This window comes from Protobothrops mucrosquamatus, unplaced genomic scaffold (assembly GCF_001527695.2).
Source record: "Protobothrops mucrosquamatus isolate PMUCROS unplaced genomic scaffold, P.Mucros_1.0 scaffold_194, whole genome shotgun sequence".
In the NCBI taxonomy this organism is placed as follows: domain Eukaryota; kingdom Metazoa; phylum Chordata; class Lepidosauria; order Squamata; family Viperidae; genus Protobothrops; species Protobothrops mucrosquamatus.
In genome coordinates, this window is record NW_015386270.1 from 158,721 (window position 1) to 182,684 (window position 23,964).

At 41.4% G+C, this 23,964-nt stretch overlaps 1 protein-coding gene across 1 annotated transcript in view; it reads left to right on the plus strand.

Annotated features, from left to right (window-relative positions):
• The window catches only part of LOC107295358 (G protein-coupled receptor kinase 5-like), a 65,126-nt gene that overhangs the window by 485 nt on the left and 40,677 nt on the right, over positions 1–23,964 (plus strand). The window lies entirely within an intron of this gene.

Consider the following 23,964-nt stretch of genomic DNA (forward strand, 5'->3'; position numbering starts at 1 on the left):
TCTTCAGTCATAATCTCCTGAGTTTTTTTTATTTTCACAACACTCCTGCAGGGTTGGCTCCTCTTAGAGGTAGAGACGGGTCCATCAGTCACCCAGTTAAAACTGATGACTTGTATAAACCTTTCAGCCATGATTCTCACCATATACAGTATATCTTTGTCTGAAAAGGTATAGGTTTCCTGCCTGAACAAGGGGTTGGACTAGAAGACCTCCACGGTCCCTTCCAACTCTTGTTATTTTATTCTGTTCTATCATAAAACTGCAGTCAAAGGAATAGATCCAGAGATGTGGGCTGGTGGTGGAGTACTTTAGTGTGACAGGTCTAGATCTGGGGGCAGAAAGGAATCATTTCACTTTCGTTGTGATCGACCAAACCTCTTAATCACATTTACGGATATCTTAATAAAGTTACATTGAAGGTTAAATCGAAGGGGATACATGCAGTCCATATTTTTGAAAAGTACAGTGGATTAAAAATCTTAAAAGTTAGTCGCTGTGTTCTGTAGGTGAGATTTTAACTGACTGACAGGTTCTGAAACATATTTGAAAATACATCCTTTTTAGATTGGCAGGCTTACTTGACAGAGATGCCCTGGCAAAATGCTACCAAGAATTGCTTTGTGGCAATAAAATAAATAAAATAAAATGTGTAAGAGCGTGACTTTAATGATAGCAGTGGTGATGCTATAGCCTATTTATAAGCCATAAAATCAAAGAGCAAGATTTTTATTCCTATTGTTCTTCCTTTGTTATTTTTTTAACCTGTTTTAAATTAAGCATAGTGGATAGAATGTTGAATTTGCCTCTTGAGTTTAAATCCCAATTCGTCTGTTTATGCTCATAATGCTTAGCCTTTATTCTACCAATGGGAAGGTGATTTGCCTACTTGGAATGCTGCAAAAGATCAGCAAATTAAAGGCTACAAAATTGTTTGTTTCAATCGAAGAGAATATATGTGGCTCAAAGTTGAACCGTGGAGTCCTTGGTATTCGCTGATTTTAGTAATTTTCTTATAGACATTTCATTACCCAGCTTGCTAACATCAGCAGTGCGCTGGCGTTACCTAGTCAAGTAATGAAGCAGGCAAACCACCAAACTCAGAGAGCACCAAGCATTCCATAAAATAGTGTTCTAAAATTTATTTTTTTTACTATAAGTATCAATTGCATCTGTTATCTCAGTTAAGTCGATGGGAATGAAGAAGCCTACAGTATCTTGTTCAGAGCTGAGCTCAATTCCTGTGTGTGGCCAAGACTGGGATGTCACATGTGTTACATTTCCATGGTGTGTTGCGATATCTCTGCTTTACGCAGATCAGTAGAGTCATGTTCAGCTCTTACTTTCTCAGCGACTCTGCAAACGCCAAATAAACAGTGGCATGCTTCAGTTCAGTATAGACAAAACTACTCTGTGTGTATCTCCAACGCTGGCTGTTAGGGGTGGGAATCTCAGATGCCATTAGGTGTCAAGACTGCATTGCTGTTTATGTGAATGAGTAAATCACACAGGGTGGCCTTTGGAAGGGAAAGCCTAGGCCAGTGGTGGCGAACCTACGGCACGGGTGCCAGAGGCGGCACTCAGAGCCCTCTCTGTGGGCACGCGCGCCGTCGCCCCAGTCCTAGGCCTTCAGCTGGGTTTTATAAAAACTTTTCGCTTTAGGCCTCCGCCGCCGTGTATAAAAAAAAAAAGGTTCAATCAATCACTCAATTTCAACTTCTCGCGGGAAAAAAAAGATCTTACAAAGTTGGAATTGATCGATTGAACTTTTTAGTCCCACCCAGTCTGCCGTTACCACTGCAACCACGTCCACCCAATGGGCCACACCCACCCAATGGGCCACACCCATCTAATGGGCCACACCCACCCAGCACCCTATGATGCATAAGTGGGTTTTGGGTTGCAGTTTGGGCACTTGGTCTCTAAAAGGTTTGCCATCACTGGCCTAGGCCTATATCTTCAAGGCTCCTGCAGTTGTTTTTCAGCAAGGTCACGAAGCTTTAGGCCAGGGCAAAGGGTAGGGACCTTTATTAATTGGGGCAGAAAAAGCAAAGAGACCACAGAAAAATACCTGGTATAGGGCAGGGCTGTCCAACCTTAGCAACTTTTAAGACCTGTGGACTTCAACTCCCAGAATTCCCCAGCCAGCCATGCTGGCTGGGGAATTCTGGAAGTTAAAGTCCACAGGTCTTGAAAGTTGCCAAGGTTAATCAACCACCCTAACATGGGGCTTTTCATTTACAAGCTGTGCTCTGGCAAGATACTACAAAGGCAGATATACAGGTCGTCCTCAACTTATGACAATTGAGCCCAAAATTTCGGTTGCTAAGTGAGACGGCTAAGTGAGTTTTGCCCCATGTGATCGTAGTTGTTAAGCGGAATCCCGGCAGTTAAATTAGTCACCTGGTTGTTAAGTGAATCTGACTTCTTCGTTGATTTGTCAGAAGGTTGCAAAAGGTGATCGCATGATCCGGGGACACTGCAACCCATTGTAAATCTCGACCAGTTGCCAAGCATCCGAATTTTGATCGCTTGACCACAGGGATGCTAGCAACGGTCGTAAGTGTGGGAAAACGGTCATAAATTACTTCTTTCAGTGCCACTGTAGCTGTGAACAGTCAATAAATGAATGGTTGTAAGTTGAAAACCAGGTCCTTTGCTATAATTTTCTGTAAAGTTACCCTACCGTAGAGGTCCCCAACCTTTTGGGCACCAGGGACCGGTTCCGTGGTTTTTCCGTGGACCGGAGTGTGCGTGGTTTTGTGTGCTGCCTGCATCTCGCAGATGGGGCTTTGCTTGTTTGTGCGGCCCGGTTGCTGGCATGCCGCGGCCCGGTACTGGTCCATGGACCAGGGGTTGGGGACCCCTCCCTACTGGATGAGTGGATGGGGCAGTCAGGCCTTCTCAAGAGAAATTAGGAACTCCTTCGCTCGATTCCTGGTTCTACAAGAGGATAAGAATAGAGGTTTGAACGAGCACCACAGGAAGACACAATTCAGTGACGAAACGGCTGTTGTCCTCACATACCCTTTTTTTTTTTTTGTTAAAAAGAAAAATGCACATACACAGTTGCTGAATTCCTAAGCCCTTTGTAATTGTATAAATGTTGTAAGTCAGCCTGGGAATGATGAGTTTTGTTGAGTGGTTGACATTATGGAGGCATATTTGATCTTGCTTCCCTCTGCTCCTCCTCAACCCTGGAAGATTTTCAGATGGAAATTGCCCCCACTTACAATTTAAATGTGAGGTTTTCATCATATATAAGTGATATGTGGTCTTTTTTGTACCTGTGCTTCATTTTGTGGCACTGATATGCATTCCAGAATCTTGATCCACGTTCCTTAATCAGACAAGTGGATTCTATTGCTTTGTAGATGTTTCAAGGCTTCATGGAGATATATATATATCTCCATGAAAGTTTGGCGTATGTGTATTGATATTAAACTCTTATAGTTTAATGATTTTACCCTGGTGTTCACTTTCATTTATTTATTATTGGCATGGATGCACCCAGGGATCATGTTTTTAGTGTAATTATTCACAAATATATATATAATGCATATATGTAATGCAATTTTTTTTAAGCATGGAGTTTCTGATATATATATATATATATATATATATATATAAAAGCAGAAACTCCATGCTTAAAAAAAACATTTGCATTACATGTCTGCAGGATGCATGCTGTTTCCATCATGTCTGTTAAAGTCATTTAAAACAATGAGGCTGTTTGTCTGAATATACATTAGCTTAGAGCACACTGTGTACATTTTAAAATGCCTCGGAATAAAATGGATGACGAGAACAATGATTACAAAATATGCAATTCCATAACTTAAAGTACTAGCCAGTTACAATCATTCTCAATTTTCCCTAGCAATTTTAGGGCAGGCTAGAAAGGAAGAATCTCTATTATGCCTATTAGATGTACAGGAGGAGAAACTCGGATTTTTTAAAATCACGATTGGTTGGACAAGCCAAATTAGCAACGTTTTGAGACTGTTGTGGGTTTTGTTTTCCATCTATTTTTAGTCGCTGCTATGCACGTCTGTAAATTGTCAGAGGCTTGGGCAGAATATAGAAGCAAATTGTAAACCATCATTTCTATTACAAGCTGTATGAACAGGCCAGGCTAACCAGCCATGATCTTCAATTCATAGATGTAAATTGTGACTTGTGGCCTAAAAGTTCCAGTGAACCCTAATTAGACAAAACAAACCCTAGTTTAGTGTTATGTGTGTGAAGCAAGCAATGATTAGCTTTGTCTGGATGAAACTAGTCCCCTCAAAGAGACAGGAGAAGTCAGAATAAGTTGGGAACCTAAACTTTGTTTCTGATGGCCATGTTGACTAGGGAATTCTACAACATGAAGCCCAGATATCTGGAAGATGTCTATGTTGGTCTAGACCAGGGTTGGGGAACGATAATCCTTATATGACTTGTGGACTTCAACTTCCATAATTCTGAGAGTTGAAGTCCACAAGTCATAAAAAGGCCATCGTTTCCCACCCCTGGTCTAGACCAACATTCTCCAGTGTGATGTCTTCTAGATATTCTAGGATTTCCACCCGCCTCAGACAGTATGACCATAAAAGTTATAACCCAGATCATTGGGGAGGGGGGAAAAGAAATGATTTTTGATGTATGTAGTGTACTTCCATGCTGTAAGCCAATCTTAATGAAGAGCTATGTTGAGCTATGTTGCCTCAGGAATGGTGGTTCCATCTGGTTTGGTCTTCTAAGTTTAGATGTATGTAACTTAAGAAAGCTGTTCTAGTATAGTGGACTATGTTGGACTTTATCCAAGAAAAACCAAATTCAGATTACCACTGAGTGATAACTATATCTTGGTTTTTACGGTTGCCTTGATGAGTAGATGCAGTCAAATACTTTTTTAAAAAAAAACCCTTATAAAAGGTTTGCCTTTAAGATGGAATTTCTTTACACAGTGAAAATTGCCTAAGCAAATGGAAACTAACTTTTTTAAAAAATCTAGAAGGTAGATGCATTCCTAATGAGAACCATGCATTGCTGGAACTGAACATGGAATTCTTTGAAAGCTTTTTCTAGATGGGCTTAAAAACTGTTGGGGACTTTAATGAATTATTTTATGTTGAAGTTGCTATTACAATTCTAAGCACAAATGGAATTTTTCTGATAATCTTTTCAATTTTCACCCAAGTTTTCTTCTCTAGCAAAAGAGGCTTCATTTTTTCTACCTCAGTCTGAAGTTGCTTTAGAATCTCCTAAAATGTGTCTTCTCTGTGATTCTTTCCAGCCTACGTTCCTCTTTGCATTTTTCTCTGTTGCTTCTCTTTTGTCTCTTAAACACGCCAAAGCTCTTTTGGGCAACTGAAACCCAAAGCAGTCCTGCAGTCTGGGGCATTTTAGAGCAAGTTGGCTGTATCCTGAAAGGCATTGCATTTTGTTTGTTTGATTCAAAACAGTGCATAGTTCATTTATTAAGTTATAGGAAAAAAGAAACAAAAGTTAGAAAACCGAGAGAAAGAAGGAGAAAAATGTAAAGAAAGAAGGGGGGGAGTAAGGATTTCTGTAAAATACAAAAATAACAATTGCAACCTCAACCTTTTGCTTTACGTTTCATAGCATGTAAGTCACTTCTTACAATAACGGAATCATTTGAATCAAAGTTTCATTTTTTTCAGTTTCAAGCAAAAAGTCCAGAAGTTTCCAAGTAGAAACAAAACTAGATAAATTCTTTTCTTTAACCAATCTCTGCTAATTCCATCACCTTTACCATCCAAGCTTCCATTGTGGGAATGAATGTGTCTTTCCATCTTTGTGTATTTAAGATTCTCACCACTGTCCACATATATAGCAACAAAGTCCCAGATTTTCGTTCAAGCTCTTTGTCAGTGTGATTCTTTTTTCTAAGGCAGTTTTTCATATTTACCATCTGCTTGTTGCACCCAGTGTTGCCTGGATTGTCGTCTTGCAATGCTCCATTAATCAGTTAATTGGTCAGTTAATGGATTAAAGGCCTTTATGGAGAAGTAAAAAAAACAACAACCCAGTAATCACATGAAAATAATTTTCCTGTTTGGAACAATAGCTGACTTTAAACAGTGTTTCTTTTAATCAAATGTAAAATGTGCAGCTAGGATGCCATTTTAAAACTCCAATCTCTATCTTTCCTTATTTTGGAGAAAGTGTACAGGACACTAAATATCCAGATTAAAACAAAGAGGGGATAATTTTGCAATGTAACACAAAGATGTCATCCGTTCTTGGTTAAGTCTTGTTAACTGCATCCATTGGATGCCATACCCTTTTCCAAGAATTTTTTTTTTCAATCCCTTCACCTAGCTAACAACACTAGAATTCTCAGTTCATCTGAGTATTATCCAATATTGACTGGACCAATCGTGCTTAATATATCAAGATCAGCCAAAATGGGCTCGTTGTTGCTAAAACAACAGATCTGTCTGACAACCAGATTATAGATCAGTAAACTAAAGTTTGTTCACTTCAGAAGTGAAGGATTTATAAATCCACTTAGAGAGCCATAGCTACACTAGGGTAGAGAAATTGTGTTTTTCAATAAAACCAGGAAGTCCATCACCTAGACTTGGGAACAAATTACAGGTAGGCCTTGACTTAACAACCATTCGTTTAGCGATCATTCAGAATTAATTACAGTGGTACTGAAAAAGGTGACTGACACTTAAGTGGTAAGTGGTCTTCACACTTACAAGCCTTGCAGCATCCACACAGAAACATGATCACAATTTAGATGCCTGGCCACTAGCATGTGTGAATAGAATAGAATAGAATAGAATAGAATAGACTTAGAACCCCATCTATGCTTGTTTTTCCTTCTTTCCAGATTAACCAAATACAAAAGTGAAATAGAGGGCAACTTTATTCTTAATGAGTAGGGAAGAATTAGACTTTTCTGCAAAGTATATTTTTGATAGGCCAAAAGGGGACGACCTGGTTTCTCAGAATAACTTCTTTAGTAAAATTAATATAAATACATTTGTTGCCAGATTAGGTTTTAAAAAGTCCCACAGGAAAAGTTCATCATGTGTCCTCCATGGAATTTAACTGATGTCAGGAAAACTGAACAGAGATAATAGCACATATGCTTCCTTAGTTTACAGACTCCTTGCTCTTGGGTGAAATTATAGAATCTCCCTTTCTTTCTTTCTTTCTTTCTTTCTTTCTTTCTTTCTTTCTTTCTTTCTTTCTTTCTTTCTTTCTTTCTTTCCTTCTTTCCTTCCTTCCTTCCTTCCTTCCTTTCTTTCTTCCCTTAATTTCAAGTTTGTGGAATCAGTGAAAATAAAATGAATGATCAGCTTGAGTGAAACCTTACTAAAGGTTTTTCTGCAATAGTTGGTTGAAACAAGTCTTCTACAAAATATAGTTTATGTAGTTGGGTCATTTCAACCGAATGGAATTATGGTGACTCACAGACAAGGTTCAAACATAAAGATCTATATATCAGCCTTCTCCATTCTGGATGCAGATGTGCAGGTGTGAAGTTCTAGATTTTTTTGGCCAATCTAGACATTGCTAAGGATTCTGGGAATTAAAGTCAATAGAAGTAGAGACATCAAGATTGCAGAAGTTGGTATGTACAATATGTCAAAGGTCTCAATTGCACATGTGGACAACTCTGAGTGTGGGTCTAAACAAAGACTCTTCAGAGCCTTTGGGATTTTATTTATTTATTTAATTTCTATGGCAACCCATCTCAACCAAATGACTCTGGGCAGCTTACAGTTCTAAAGCAATAAAACAGTTAAAACCAATTTCCTTTCCATTCATCTTTTCTGCTCATCAAAGTTTTCTAGTTCCAAATGACTTATTGTAATTGTAGAGTTTGTTAAGTGAGTGAGATTGTTGTATCTACTTCCTGCTTGGGTCTTTCACAACTCTGATGTTTTGTAAGCGCAATTTCATGAATTTGGGGAGAATAAAGTTTTATATTCAACTGAAGAAATGTCTCGTCCATCTCTCCTATTTATTTTTTTTTAAAAAAAGCTCTAAATTTAATGATGTTAAAAGGGGGGGGATGGGTTAGTCTGTCTACAGACACAATTTCCTTTTGTGAATCTTCCTATCAGCTATGGACTGAACTTCATGTTCTCTTAAAAATATGTCTATGGGCTACGGGATTATCAGCGCTGTGTGAAAAAGAAGATTTGTGTTTCCTGCTGTGAAGCTGATTAAAAAAAACCAAATCATGTCCGCAAAGATGCTTTCCCCCCCCCCCCCACAAGAAAGGAGCTTCTGTTGGTGTGAATATCACATGGGAGAGAATTAAACTGAATCTGCCTGTGTGACTGAGCTCTCCAAAGCAGCATTTTTAAAAATAATAACATAGATACTTTACAAAGAAGCAGGATTTAGGACAAGGCTATCTAAGCTGCATGCAGAGTCCATATGGAAACCTAAAATGATCATTGCTCTCTTTTTCTTCCTGAGATACATTAGTCCTTTAGCCCACTCCCAGTCCTTCCAATTCCTATAATTTATTTGGACATCAGTGATTACATGATATCATCAATAATATCCTGTGTGGCCCTCACAGCCTTTATATTTTTAAAGCATGCCATTGTCTGCAAACTGCTGCTCATTCCTGGTTTAAAAAGTAGACCTTATTCAGACATGATGCTAAAGCAGAGGTAAAAATGACATCTCTAGATATTTGGGGCAACTCCATTGACCAACATTCCCAGTTACTGTCTATCTGAGTGAATCAATCAATTGTATTCTGAAACATATGGAGAAATGACTGCAATGTATGGGCTAGTGTTGCATAAAGGTAATCTAGGCAGGTTAATATTCTTCTTCTCCCTCTTGTCTCTTGGTTGCAAGAATGAAACTGAGAGATTTGGTTTCTGCCTGAATGCAAACTGTGGTTAACTAAAGTTGACAGCATAGGCTGCAACTTGATGGAAGAGCAAGAGCACAAGGCCATTGAACAGTTTTATAACCTAGTTCACACTCTGCATAAAGCCATGGCTTGTTGACTAAGCCAGAATTGATTACGAGTTACATGCACAGCCAGGGTGAAGGAGTTACCTTGAGAACCAAACTTTCTCAGGACAGGCATGTACGTTGTGTCAACAAACAACCATTGAACAGCTTTGAGGTTGAGAAAGTCCAGAGCAAAGAGTCCATTAAACCCTGGAAGGGTGGGAGGAAAAAGTCAATTTATAGTACAGCAAATACAAACAAGGAATTGCTCCTTCATGTTGACAGAAGGCGGTCAATTGTTTGAAGAGAAAAAAAAAAAAGTGTGTTACCTAGCTATGTGCAATGTGCAGACAGCCTTAAACCATAAAGCCATGCTGGGAATTTAGGAAATTCAGCCAAGCTCTTTTCAGCAAGGCTAGGTAACCTGTGGTGCTCAGATGTTGCTGAAGAACCATTTCCAGGCTCTCATTAGTTAGACCCTGATTTCTTGGAAGCTGGAAGCTGCGGATTCAGCAACATCTGGAGAAGTACAGGTTGCCTGCCTACTCCACGCTGAACTAAAATACTCTCTGCAAACTACAGGGACTAGGTTTGCAAAACGTGCAGTGGCTTTGTGCAATGACTATACGGTAGTCCTCGACTTACGATCGCAATTGAGCCCAAAAATGTATGTTGCTAAGGGAGAAATGTGTTAAGTGAGTTTTGCTCCATTTTACGAACTTTTCTTGCCACTTTTGTTAAGTGAATCACTGCAGTGGTTAAATGAGTAACATGGTTGTTAAGTGAATCACTGCAGTGGTTAAATGAGTAACATGGTTGTTAAGTGAATCACTGCAGTGGTTAAATTAGTAACATGGTTGTTAAGTGAATCACTGCAGTGGTTAAATTAGTAACACGGTTGTTAAGTGAATCTGGCTTCCCCGTTGACTTTGCTCGTCAGAAGGTCACAGAAGGGGATGACGTGACCCCGGGACACTGCGACCGTCATAAATATGAGTCAGTTGCCAAGCGTCTGAATGTAAATCACAATATTGCAATGTTCCTAAGCGTGAAAAATGGTCATCGGTCCCTTTTTTCAGTGCCACTGTAACTTCGAACGGTCACTAAATGAACTGTTGTAAGTCAAGGACTACCTATATTAATCATAAACCATTAAAACAAGGATTCGGGACTGTCTCTAAATCTATTGAGTCAACAATTGCTAGAATCCCTAAGCCACTGAAGATAGTTTTCCACAGCTCTGATAAAAATCACATCCCTGTTTTAAACATAACATTTTCACTTTTGAGAAGTTACTGGGCTTATCTTTAGTTGGCTGGTTTCAGAAAAATCAATGTATCCTCTATTCCCCATGCAGATGTGGTCTGAAACCACCTTGCCAGTACTGGAAAGGTCACATATTTTTTCCTTTAAAAAAAACACAATTTCTCTTCCCCACAACCAAGCTGAGGCTGCTCCCCTAGAATTAAATGGATTAAATTAATCGAATTGGGTCCAAAAATTGAGGTGGAGGGAGGGAGGCTTTTTGGCTAGTTGTAAGCTATACAAGCACACATATAAAAGAAGTTGTGGGAGCTTCATCGCTGGAGGCTGTCAAGAAGAGAGTGGACTGCCCTCTATCAGAAATGGTGTAGGGCAAGGGGTCCTCAAACTTGGCCCTTTTTATGACTTGTGGACTTCAACCCCCAGAATTCCTCAGCCAGGCACACTGCATGAGGAATTCTGGGAGTTGAAGTCCACAAGTCATAAAAAGGCCAAGTTTGAAGACCCCTGGTGTAGGGTCTCCTGTTTAGGTGGGGGGGGGTTGACTAGATGACCTGCAAGGTCCCTTCCAACTCTGTTATTCTATTATTCTAACATGGTAGAAGCAGTAGTGTAGTTAGGGCTTGGCGCACACTTTGTGTTTAACTATGAAAATAATTGTATCATTGAAGCTTTGAATTATTTCTTGGGTACAGTTTTATATTTTTAAACCCTGTCTTCTAGAGTAGTTGATGGCGCTCCCCTCTAGCTATTGGGGATGGAGGGCTGCTTTCAGTGGGAAAGCCTCCATATATTATGAATATGGTTCTCCTTACCGCTTAACGTCAGAAAGCTTCCTTCTTCATCCTGTGTGTTCTCCTTTCCTGAAGCCTGGATCGTCCTCCCCCCCTTCTCCATCTTGTCAAACCTGCTGCTTTAGCTGCAGGGCAGAGCGTAGAGGTAATGGGGATGGCGGTGTGCCAGAGCAGAGCAGGAATGTGGTGCTTAGTACAGGTTGACACAGGAAAAGGAGACGAGCTTTGGAGTAGGGAGGAACAGCTGACAAAGCCCACAAGTACTACCGTGTTTCCTGGGGAATGGGGTTCATTCCTAGAACATCCAGAGAGCGCACCCAACAACTGGTAGGAGGAAACCGTGGCTCAGAAGCAAAACCTACGCTTTGCAAGCCAAAGTTTGCAGTTCAGTTAAGTTAGGATGTCTATTGTTTCCCATTCACTTCTATGGATGGGAAGAATTAAGGCCTGTCATCTTGTTAGTCAAGCACTCTTCTTCCTTGACAGTGCTGGTTGGAGATGCTTGTAGCCCAGCAACATGTTCCTTATCCCTATAGATGCATCCTGTAGTAGCTCTTAGACAGAACTTTGCCTGAGCGTCTAGAAAACTGCCTCTGTTTGACTGATCCAGATAAGCAAATAAATAGACCCACAACAAGGAATCTAACCTCATAAACTTAATTGTAATTGCAAGTGTCCTCCGTGCCTAATGTCTTCTTGAGTAATGTGCCTAATGTCTTCTTGAGTAATTATGTGCTGTCAAGTTGTTTTCGACTCCTACTAACAACTCATAGATTTTCTCCACGAAGATCCATCCCTAATCTGATTTTTATTCCACATATTCTGCTTCCCCATTCCTCCTCCTTCCCCCAGTCATCAACAGTGAAATGCTATTCAAGTCAGCATGAACAGTTGTATTCTTTCAAAGTTCACCCCAGTATATAATTTAAGGGAAAGGAGACCCTCTGATGTTCTAGATTTAATTTTGCTAGTTAATTAGTGCTGTCATTTCATTTGTCTTCATAAATGCATTCTGCCTGCAGGAGTACCTTCAACTACTCTCTTGTGGCGGCCTGTGAAAAATCTGTGTGATGCATGTAACTCGATGGAGCATGTGTGTGTCTGTTTTCAATGAAAGAGAAATGGAACACTGTCTTAGCACAATGCCAGCACCTGAAATTATGCAAGATCAGAACATTTGGAAAGCATTGATCTGGAGATGGTGTGCCAACAGATGGTACGCGCTATATTTTATTGGGAATGTGTGTACAGAGACTGTTGTAATGTGACCTACCACCTATAGCTGGGTGCCTGCGTGGAAGTGTAGAACAACAGTGTTATGTTCAACATTTGTGATAGCTAATTCTAACTCTAGAAGAATCATGCTTAAAAATAATTATGCATGATAGCATCTGGTACCTGTTAGCAGTGCTTCTGCATTTGCTAGCAATCAAGGGGGTGATGTTGGGTGGCATGGGTGGAAGAGGGGAAATCAGTGTGATATGAGATGAAAAGAGCCTATTGTAGAAATGAATTGTAAAACCAGGATGAAACTAGAAAGACCTCAAAGGTACAAAATCCAAATAACTTCTGGCTTAGACCTCACCTGTGCCACAGATTTAGGAGACCATTTTAGAAACTCAGCCCTTACCATCTTTTCACTATCCCCATATAACAAGCATGCCAAATGTTAAACATGAGTCAACCAAGTAACAAATGACCAAAGACATAGAACCCTAACTATGATTATATGCGATTGCAGGTTACATAAATCAGCCAAACACAATCGGTGAATTTGTTGGCTTATTTAGAAGTTTTGTCATCAAGAAGTTTTAGCTGAAGATAGTGCATCACACAACAGGCCATTGAGAGTAATAATGTATTACATGATGGTTTTATATAGTTTTCTCCGACCTGGGGCTTGCCAGGCATGTAGGATTGTACAGGAGTTCAATGTCCTTCCTTTCATATGCTTATTTCACACTCATAACTAACCTGAAGTCTCCCAGGGGTATGTTGGAATTTGAACTTATTTTATTAAAAATAAATTTTATGTCTTTTCCTCCCTTACGATTTATTTAAATATGATTTATTTCCAGAAGTTGGGGGTGCTCCATCACTGGAGGTTATTAAGAAGAGACTGGACAGCCATTTGTCCAGAATAGTATAGGGTCACCTGCTTGAGTGGGAGGTTGGACTAGAAGACCTCCAAATCCTTTCCAGCTCTGTTATTCTGTATTCTGTAGTATCTCCCAGTGACTTTTGTGACAATATAAACCCTGTCTTCATTCCTGATACCTCCGCCAGCCAAGTATCGATTGGTTGACACTATAAATCCCTAATGAGTGAATGGCTCTAGTCTGACTTTCTAGTAATTGTATTATCCCCACCTCAAGAAAAGGACTAGTGTTTCACACAAAACTATTATCCCTGTAATTGTGACCCAAGATGCTGAACTATAAGCTAACCATGCAGACTAGGTCAGAAGAACTCAATAGTGTAAGTAAAATATGGGCGACAACTTTGTGTTTCAACATGCTGGGCAAACATAGCCATGGAAACTCATCTTATCTTGCTTGGATCTTAGTCCTTGGATTACACACATAATAGAATGAGGTGGTAGATTTTTGAGATGGTGGAATAGAAAGTTTTACTTGGGGCAAAACGATGATGCATTACTTAAAATAATTCCTTTACGTTAAAAAGAAAGAAAGAAAAACTGGGAGATATCAATCTATCTTAACTCTGGTTTTCTTTCAATCAAAGATGTGGAAAATCTAGACATAGACACAGACTCGCACTGCCAATCTCTCTCTCTCTCTCTCTCTCTCTCTCTCTCTCTCTGTTCAAAGTCTAGTTCTGTCTCCTTTCTTATTTGCATTTGGATTATGTACTTCCCCAAGAGGAAGTAACATCCTTTGGCACATAGACAGATATCCTCCTTTTCTTTTCTTTTCTTTTCTTTTCTTTTCTTTTCTTTTCTTTTCTTTTCTTTTCTTTTCTTTTCTTTTCTTTTCTTTTCTTTTGAAAACTAAAGTTGACTTACCTGGGTTTAAGAGATGATATGGAAACTAATCAAGGAGAGAAGCAGCCTACCATAGAACTAAGGAGAAATTTCCTAACCGTGAGAACAATTAACCAGTGGAACGACTTGCCTTCAGAAGTTGTGAGTGTTCCATCACTGGAGGCTTTTAAGAAGAGACTGGATAGCCCCTTGCCTGGAATAGTATAGGGTCTTCTGTTTGTGCAGGGGGTTGGACTAGAAGACCTCCAAGGTCCCTTCCAACTTTTGTTATTCTGCTCTGTTCTGTTGATAGCTTTTTCAGACGGTTTGTATGTTTCATGCCTACAAATGGTGGGAGACCTTCCCCTTGAGTTTGACCAAGAATGATCAAGGGAGATTCACCGATCAGAAAAATAGGGTTCGTTGCCTGCACACAACTTCCTATTGCTTATTGCCCTGATATCAAACAATGCAGCTTTTAGAGTCAAGCATCCTTCGTGAGGGCATTACTGCTTAATACTGCCTGCCAAGATATTGTCCTGAAAGACCAGAGGACACATGAAAAGACTGATGCTCATTCTCAAGATGTAGGACAGCTGCTCTTCAGACAGTATGGAAACCCATCACTCAGTAAAGGGCAATGTTCAAATATCACAGACTGCCATTCTCAGGGGGGCTGAACAGGGGGGAATTCTCAGTTTACTAAACTAGTCCCAGTCAGAAGGGTCTAATCTTTAAAGGGAGCATACAGCAGCATGGACCGCAGACAGAACCAAGAGAGAACGTGGGTGCCCCTTTCTTTCTCCTTCCAGCCATTCCCCCCTTCCCTTACTTCTTTTTCCCCCAACTCAGAGGAAATCATGAGAAAAATCCAATTCCTCTAGTCAAAATGCTTCATTAATGGCTCCCACCTATTTTGGGGGAGAAGAGCTCCCTTTTGGCCACCCCTGATGTACTCTAAACCATGGCTTTTCAACCAGTGGTACGGGTACCACCTGTGGTATATTGGCACCTGGCAGGTGGTACGCGACCATCCTAGAAAAGTGGTAGCGGGGGAGGGGAATGAGCTGAACCGGTGGCAGCACCGCACAAGCCTGAGCGAGAGACGGCTGGAGCTGCAGGGCTGTCAGGGCTCAGTGGAAGCCCCAGGATCAGTGCCGCTTTCCAGCTGATCGGTGCTTTTTCGGGGCTGTCAGGGCTCAGTGGAAGCGCCAGGATCAGCGCCAGGCTCCAGCTGGAAAGCAGCACTGATCCTGGTGCTTCTGCTGAGCCCTGAAGAAGCGCCGATCAGCTGGAACGTTGCAGCATCTCCAGGGTCTTGTGATTTACATTCAGATGCTTGGCCACTGATTCATATTTATGATGGTCACAGTGTCCCAGGGTCATGTGAAGTGACCAAAATCTGCTGCAACCACCCAACATACAGGGGGAATAAAAACCAAACACTCCCCACCCCACCCCCGCTGCCAATCCTCAACAGAAATGCTCACAACAATGAAAACCTCGGACAGGAGGAAGAGCGCGGCCGGGCGGGCAGGCAGGTGTCTTGCTCGGCTGTGGCTTGGGGGGGGCACTTTTTTCAGTGCCATTGGAACTTCGAACAATCACTAAGCGAACTGTTGTAAGTCAAGGATATTGCCCTATCCTAAAAGTGGTACAATGGGTGAAAAGGTTGAAAAGCCCTTCTCTAAACATCTCTCAGGAGTTGCTCCATAGGGGTTGAAACCTTTGGGGCTTGGGTGGAAGGGTGTGAGAAAAGGAAGATGATAATGCAGGAAGGGTTGGTCTCCCTGTAGCATTTCCTGTCTTCTGGTCCCTTTCACCCAAGCCGGTCCTAAGCGTACAGATGTGCTGTGCTCTGCACCGGCAGAGTGCTCCCCTTCTGCTGGTAGATATGTCGAGGAAGAAGCAGACAGAAGAAGGCTAATGCCTTGCCATTTGGTGCATGAGAGTGAGGATGGTCTTGCTGCACCTTCCTGGAGGGAAGAGTTTTATTTGGCATTCAGCAGCCTGTCTGCTTTTCATGAGTCACCTGTGGTGGAAAGGGATGTAATGCATTCCTCCTCCTCCTCCTCCTCCTCCTCCTTTAAAGAAAGCTGTTTCAATGATGCAGAGACTCAAGCAATGAGCTGGCACAGAGAGGGAGGGTCATGAATGAACAGCTTCTGCTCCCTTCTTATGATGGCCTAGCACAGGGGTTGGCAACCTCGGCTCTTTTATGACTCGTGGACTTCAACTCCCAGAATTCCTGAGCCAGCCATGCTGAGGGGAAAGGGAGAGGTTTCCAAGCTGAGCCATGCTGGCTCAGGAATTCTGGGAGTTGAAGTCCACGAGTCATAAAAGAGCCAAGGTTGCCTACCCCTGGCCTAGAAGGTGCAACCAAGCCCTTTATGGCCTTTTCCTTGTCTGTATCATTAAGGCCATAATAATAATAATAATAATAATAATAATAATAATAATAATAATAATAATAATAATAATAATAATAATAATAATAATAATAATAATAATAATTAATAAAAAGTTGGAAGGGACCTTGGAGGTCATCTAGTCCAACCCCCTGCTCAGGCAGGAAACCCTATACCATTTCAGACAAATGGCTGTCCAGTCTCTTCTTAAAAACTTCCAGTGTTGGAGCAATCACAACTTCTGGAGGCAGGTTGTTCCACTGGTTAATTGTTCTCACTGTCAGGAAGTTTCTCCTTAGTTCTAGGTTGCTTCTCTCCTTGATTAGTTTCCACCCATTGCTTCTCGTCCTGCCTTCAGGCGCCTTGGAGAATAGCTTGACTCCCTCTTCTTTGGGGCAGCCCCTGAGATACTGGAAGACTGTCCCCCCTCGTCCTTCTCTTCGTTAAACTAGACATACCCAATTCCAGCAACCGTTTGTCCCTGCTTCAAACACTTCCTCTCTATTTTTTTTTTCCTCCAGGGACATCCTAATTGGTTGAAACTAAATGTTTTTAATTAACAACATTCTGGAAGAACATTCTTCACTCTTGAAGAACAAAAGGCAAAGAGTGAAGTGGGGTCTGATGGATACAAGGATGGTTAGAAAAGATGGAAAAGTGTCCAGTGAATGGTGCTGTTGATGCGAAGTAGTTTCAGCGAGGCTTCCTCTTCTCCTTCCCCCTATCGTGCCTTTAATCTTTTTTTCTTTTTTTGCTTACTCTTACCTCCCTCTTGCTTACTCTTCCATAACAATGTCAACTCCCCAAATCGTTTATTCTTGGCTTCCCTCTTGAAGATGAGGCAACCAATTTAGTGTTGTCATCTGCCACTGACAACAGTGTTGTGAGATGGGCTGGACCGAGAACAAGCGACTGACACCCCCCCCCCCAAACACCCCATGGTTTTTAGGGCACAGATGAAGCTGAACCTGGTTCTGCTAGTCCTAGTCTACAGCTCTTTAACCACCACATCACTCTGACTTCTGTTTTCATAGGATAAGATTCTCAGGGGTCTCCTGCCTCCCACTGCACCATTCTCTAATGGCCTGTAACAATCCTGCCTCAGTTAAATCCCAAAGGAAAACCTCACCAGGTATATCCCAAAGTGAAACTCTGTAGGGGAATTATTTCAATGAGGCTTTTTTTTTTAATCAGCCAGGGAGGCTGTAGATTGCTAGAGAGATGTGTAACAGGAAATAACATTAATATTGTTGTCCTCCACCCTTTAACAATAAGGAAAGCTGAGCAAGTCAAAAAGTAGTTTAAAAGCACCCCGAGGATGAGGTTGACAAACAGACACCTTTCACGGGTTAAAAATCCCTTTCTGACAACGGAAGGACTAGACTTTTGACTGTATATTAGTCATACCTTTTAGAACTGGAGCAACTGAATGACTGGTCTAAAAAACACACTGCTCAAGCAAAATGGGAGATGAGGGAAGATGGTTTCCATCCTCTCCTTTGATGCAAACATGGCTAACTGCCTGCCCGACATTCCTCTTTAATTTACTTTAATTATTGGAGCAACCAGTTGGGTTATGGGAACTGAGGACAGGATTGGCTAGTTGAATCGTCTCCTTCTCTTGAGTTGTCAATTGTATGTTTTGACAAGCGGCTAGGCTGGCAATCACAGGCCTGGGAGACGTTTGTACTAGGAGAGTAAGGCTTAAAGTTATAGGAAAGATAAAAAGATGTATTATCATGTGATTTATGTTACATGAACGACAGATAACTTGACCCATAATCCTTCACAACAGCTTTCTCTTCACATTGAGGTCAAAGGTAAGGCAAAGAAGATTTTTTTGACAGTGTTGTCAATTGGGAACTGGGCTATAGCTTCACTAACCATTTGTAGTTTTATGACTTTATTATGTCCCAGATTGAAACTTCCTGCAATCCTTAATCCCCAGTGAAACAGATATTTTGTATTTAATGAGTGTTATTTGCATCTCCCCTTTTAATTATGATGACATCACCCAGGTTTCTTTGTATATCCAGTGTAGCATCTTTTTCCATATCATTCTTGTAGCCTATCATTTTTAAAACCACTTTTGAGTCAGTTCCAGTCTTGTCTTGTTAAACCTGTTCCATAACATCTTTTAAGCACAGTCCATCTTTAATAGAAGACACTTTTAAAATTAACTTCTGGTTCCATTGTTCACAAATATCCTTCAGTACATCCAATGTTAAACTATTTTGCTCAATTTTGCTCAAGATGTTGAGACTCCAGAAAGAGTACAGAGAACAGCAAAAAAGATGATCAAGGGACTGAAGGATAAAACATACAAGGAACAGTTGCTGGAATTGGGAATGTCTAGTCTAATGAAGAAAAGGACGAGGGCTGACATGATAGCAGTCTTCCAATATCTCAGGGGCTGCCACAAAGAAGAGGGATTCTTTTAATGTATTTTTAAAAATCTTATTTCAATCCCATCTGACCCCTTAGTCAAAATTGCGATTAAAGCTTCTTTCACTAAGGATTGAAGGAAACTTAACCAGTATTGCCATTGTGAAGGTTTCTAATAGTTTAAAAAAAAAACAGTTTCTGAAAAAGATTATAAATGAGGCTTGATGAACCTTATGTCCATAAAGACTACATTACAGCTGTGAGCTTGGTTGGAATCCTTCAACTCCCAGCTGCTTGACTCACAAGTTGACCACAAACATCTCAGTTCCTGCAGTTTATTCATGAGAAGCAGCTCTCCGGAATACAAATGGGCAATCTCACAATCTCTCCTTTTTCCAGAGAGGTTTCATTGGTCAGAATTCACTGGCTGGTTGCTGATCTCATTACTATGCTATTTCAACTCTTTCAGAAACATCTAGTTCACCACAAATCCTCACTGATAGTCAGAGCTAGAATTTTAAACCAATTAATTTGGAGTTTTGAATCAGTTTGGATCATCAGCTTGATATGGATTTTTTTTTAATCCAATCAATTTGGACTTAGGAATCCATTCAAAAATAGTGTGTCTGCCATGTGCACAGAACTCATCAGAGCACGGAAGCAAGTCCAGCTTTTCCAGATTGATTTATAGATATCGTTCAATTCGGCCTGTCCATTTGACTTGTGCTATTCTGATGTCACATATTGAGGATGTTAGGAAATAGAACAAGAGGAGCAATGAATGGCCCTAGTCATCATGGCTCTTGGGGAAAGACCAAGAGACTTTTTTTTTTCAATATTGCATGAAGGGCTACATGTTGCGCACCTCTAGGTTAATAGCTGAAATAAAGGTTTGAAAAGGGGAGAGAGAGAGAGAACAACTAAATCACACAGCTTATCGAAACAGTTTCCTCACACTGTGTGCAAAAACAACCTGCATAAGATACAGACTTAAATTGGCAGGAAACCAAGTTGTGAGATTTTTATCGTTTCACCCTCTCTCTTTTGAAGAAAAAGGCTTGGCATGGTTACCCCCGTTCACGATAAGGTTGCTTCTTCATATTGTTTATCATCTTGACTTAGAATGTGACATTGCTGTTGGAGTTGAAACTTGGTCTGGCACAAGAAGAGAAAAGAGCATTCAGATGTGCCCATATGACCAAACAAAATTCCACCGGTTAGATGGACAGCCATATCCACTTTTTAAATAAAATAATGAATATATAGATTGAGTAGTAGAATCCCACCCATGTTTGGGAAGTTTCAGATGTGAGAGCAGAATAGGGACAGAAGGAAATATCATAAATAACATTTGGTCGTTCCTAAGCATGCAGACCATCCATTTTTAAGCAGGGCCATTTTAAATGCCCACTGCCTGGCAGGATAGTCTGAACTCCTTTTCTGAATCTTATCAATTGTGGCAGCTTAGAAGCCTGGCATAGGTGCCAGTTGCATTGCCTTATTGTGATCTCCAGCTGGCAAGGCTTCTGGTCTTCAAAGCTTCCTATTTTCACTCGAGAAGAGCATCATACCATTGCCCTCTCTTGGGTAGCCCTATGTTTTTTCAAGAACGATTAAAGAATTTGCAATAACAAAAGAATATGCTACTAACAGGTAGTCCATCCACTGCAATGGAAGACAAGGGGCACATTCAATATTTAGAAGGGAGGGTCCCCTGGATGGGATGGTAGAGCTAAATTTGTAGGACTTGTCACATAACTTGGGGAGGGACCATGATTGGGAGAAAATGTTCAACCACCAACTTAGATTTTCTATATCATTCTGCTCCCATCTAGCGATCATCTAGATTTTTGAACCCCAAAGCAGATGGGACTTCTAAAGCAAGTTTAATCGCATTGTATGTTTCATCCATCCAACCAGTTGAATTTATCTAAGAAATTGCAGTTCAAACAAAACATTGCTTAGGGCAGTGATGGTGAACCTTTTAGAGACCGAGTGCCCAAACTGCAACCCAAAATCCACTTATGTATCGTTGGGTGCCAGGTGGGCATGGCCCATTGGGTGGGCATGGCCCTTTGGGTGGGTGTGGCCAATTGGGGGCATGGCCCATTGGGTAGGCGTGGCTCTGGTGGTAACGGCAGACTGGGTGGGACTAAAAAGTTCAATCAATCAATTCCAACTTTGCGAGATCTTTTTTTTCCCCTCAAGAAGTTGAAATTGATTGATTGATTGAACCTTTTTTTTTTTTTTGCACACGGCGGCGGAGGCTTAAAGCGAAAAGATTTTATAAAACCCAGCTGAAGGCCTAGGACTGGGGCGACGGTGCGCGTGCCCACAGAGAGGGCTCTGCGTGCCACCTGTGGCACGCGTGCCATAGGTTCGCCACCACGGGCTTAGGGTGATACATGGTCCCAGATTTAGAAGTTTCCCAGGCAGGCAAGGCAACACCCTCTTGGTATTTTGGGTTCCAGCTACCTTCAGCCACAGTTGACATAGAGAGGATCAAGGAGTTGTGGTCCACCTCACCAGAGAATTCTGTAGCTATTTACACTCACAAGAAGATGTGTCAGCATCTTCTCGTATAGGACCATATTTTCCTTTAATCCAATCCAGAGGGAATGATAAAGGGGGGAGAGGGTTTTCCTTAATTTTCCTTGGCTAAGTGACCGAAGAATATCTATTTCTGTGTGTGATATTAGGCAGGTTTCCTATCACTCTGTGGCTCGAATGAAGCAAAAAACTGACAAGCAGATGGGTCTTTCCTGGTAGAATGTCAAAATGAGTATTCATCGGAAAAGTGTGATTATGTGGCAAAAGAGAGGAAATGGCCTGGGATCATTTCCTTGGGTGTTCCATATAGCTAACAATGCAGCTGTTTCTGCAAGGCCAGCACAACAAGTTCAAATTCACTTGAATGCTGAGATGCAATGCTCATTCAAGCCCTAGATGTTTTTAACATGGATTATTATTGTTGTTGTTGTTACTATTATTATTAAAAACTGCAGGAAAATCCACCTGATTGGTTGTTCAGCCACGGGAAAGTTTTCTTTCCCAAAATGGGTAGTATAGTCCGAGAATCATACAGTAGTTAAGACTGTAATTGGGCTCATACCTTGTGTAAAGAGATGGTGAATTCGAGCATCTTTTGTGGAATAAAACCTAGTGCCTTAGGTGTGACCTGATGGCAGTCTTCCAGGATTTGAGGGATTGTCACAAAGAAGGGAGGGGTTGACTTATTTTCCAAAGCACCTGAGGACAGGACAAGAAGCCATGGGTAATGGAATGGAATGGAATGGAAGATCATTAAAGAGAGATCCAACCTAGAACTAAGAATAAATTTCCTGTCAGTGAGAACAATTAATTTGTGGGACGACTTGTCTCCAGAAGTTGTGGGTGCTCTATCACTGGAGGTTTTCAAGAAGAGATTGGACCACTATTTGTCCAAAATGGTATAGGGTGTCCTTTTCAAACAAGGACTCCAAGGTCCTTCCAACTCTGTTATTCTATATACCAGTGATGGCGAACCTTTTAGAGACCGAGTGCCCAAAACCCGCCCCCTGCCCCCACTCCACCTCCCACCCTGCCTGCTCCACCCCTGCCCACCCCCTGCCCCGCCCACCCGCAGGGCCACGCACCGCCTCCATGGCCCGCCGCAGATCACCCAGGCAGCCCTGCAGTGCCATGGCAGCCACGCCCTCCGCCCACACTCCGCAGCATCATCTGCACGCTATGGGGCACAAGGGCGGAGTCTTGTCCCTGCTTCCCGGCTATGTTCTTGGCTGCACTGCCCAGGGGGGGCGACTCTCCTCTAGGGGAGCTGCTGGTGAGGAGGGGGCCATGGGGGAAGGCAGGGCTGGGGCGATGGCACGTGTGCCCACAGAGAGGGCTCCAAGTGCCGCCTCTGGCACGCGTGCCATAGGTTCGCCACCACTGCTATATACTATGCTGGGTTTGCATCATATAGAATTCTTAAGGTAGAAATAGGTTTCCATTTACTTTTCAAATATTATTTGAGCACTTTAAAAGAGATGATGAAGCCAGATCTACAGTGGGAAACAGAGAAATAGGGACACATAAACACTTTCCCCCCCTTCTTGTTATGGAATTAGTGGATGGGTCACTGCCTAGAAAGAACTAACAACTCAAATTTGGCAGAGGAAAAAGAGAGAATAGTAAACAGGAGACATGATTAAATAGTAGCACTAGGTGGTTTTTTTTCAACGTGTTCTATAGGCTTACAGCTCATGATTACTCATACTGAGGCTCATTATTACTAATGCTATGGATTTGTTTTATTTGTTCTAATTGTGCAAATAATACAATTGCTGTATATGGGGGGAGGGAATCTATGAAGCTGCTATTGAAATGTCTATTCCGGAAAGGTTTAAAAACTAATCCTTAAAAATCAAAGGACAAAAATGGAACATACAGCAGGTACTTCTCTAGAAGAGACCCATTGATCCTTGTTGAATCATAGAAAATTGAAGCTGAGTTCTTGAACGGTGAGGATGTGCTTTGAGTTGATCGGGCTGTACTCCTAACAGCATGGACGTAATCATGTGAAACTTTGTCAGAGAGGTGCAGGCTCTAAAAGGACAAACATATTTAATCTTTCTTCCCTTTCAGGAGTTTATAACTGGTGTTCTTTTCCCTCTAATTAATGACCGGTGATAAAGACACATCCATTAACCTTTCCGTGTGAGTCTCCCACTATGTTACAAATATTTAATTCTGTGTGTGCCTGTTTGAGCTCTGGATAGACGCATTGCTGAAAGCAGTAATGTGGGGTTGAACCACCGTGATTTGTAAGTAGTGTTTTATAGCACAGCATGATAATGGTACTGAGATAATAATTCAGCAGTCTTGAATGCATTGTGGGAACACAGCCATGAATAAATGGTCCAAGAGAGCTTATTGAAATTTGAATTATTCCTTGGCTTACCCAATAGGCTTTTTTCTTTAGATCTGGTCTCTCTCTAGTTTACATTTCACCCTTGATCCACAGCATGGCACCCAGGGGTGACAGTTTTCACTTTGACACAATTCTTGGCATCTACCAAAATCCTTGCCCTATATTTTTATTTAGTGTTGTTCAATTTAGAAACACGAATGGGGAGTTAGCATATTGTATGACAAATGGAACCCTGAGACATTTCAACTAGATACACGGACATTATTTGAAAAT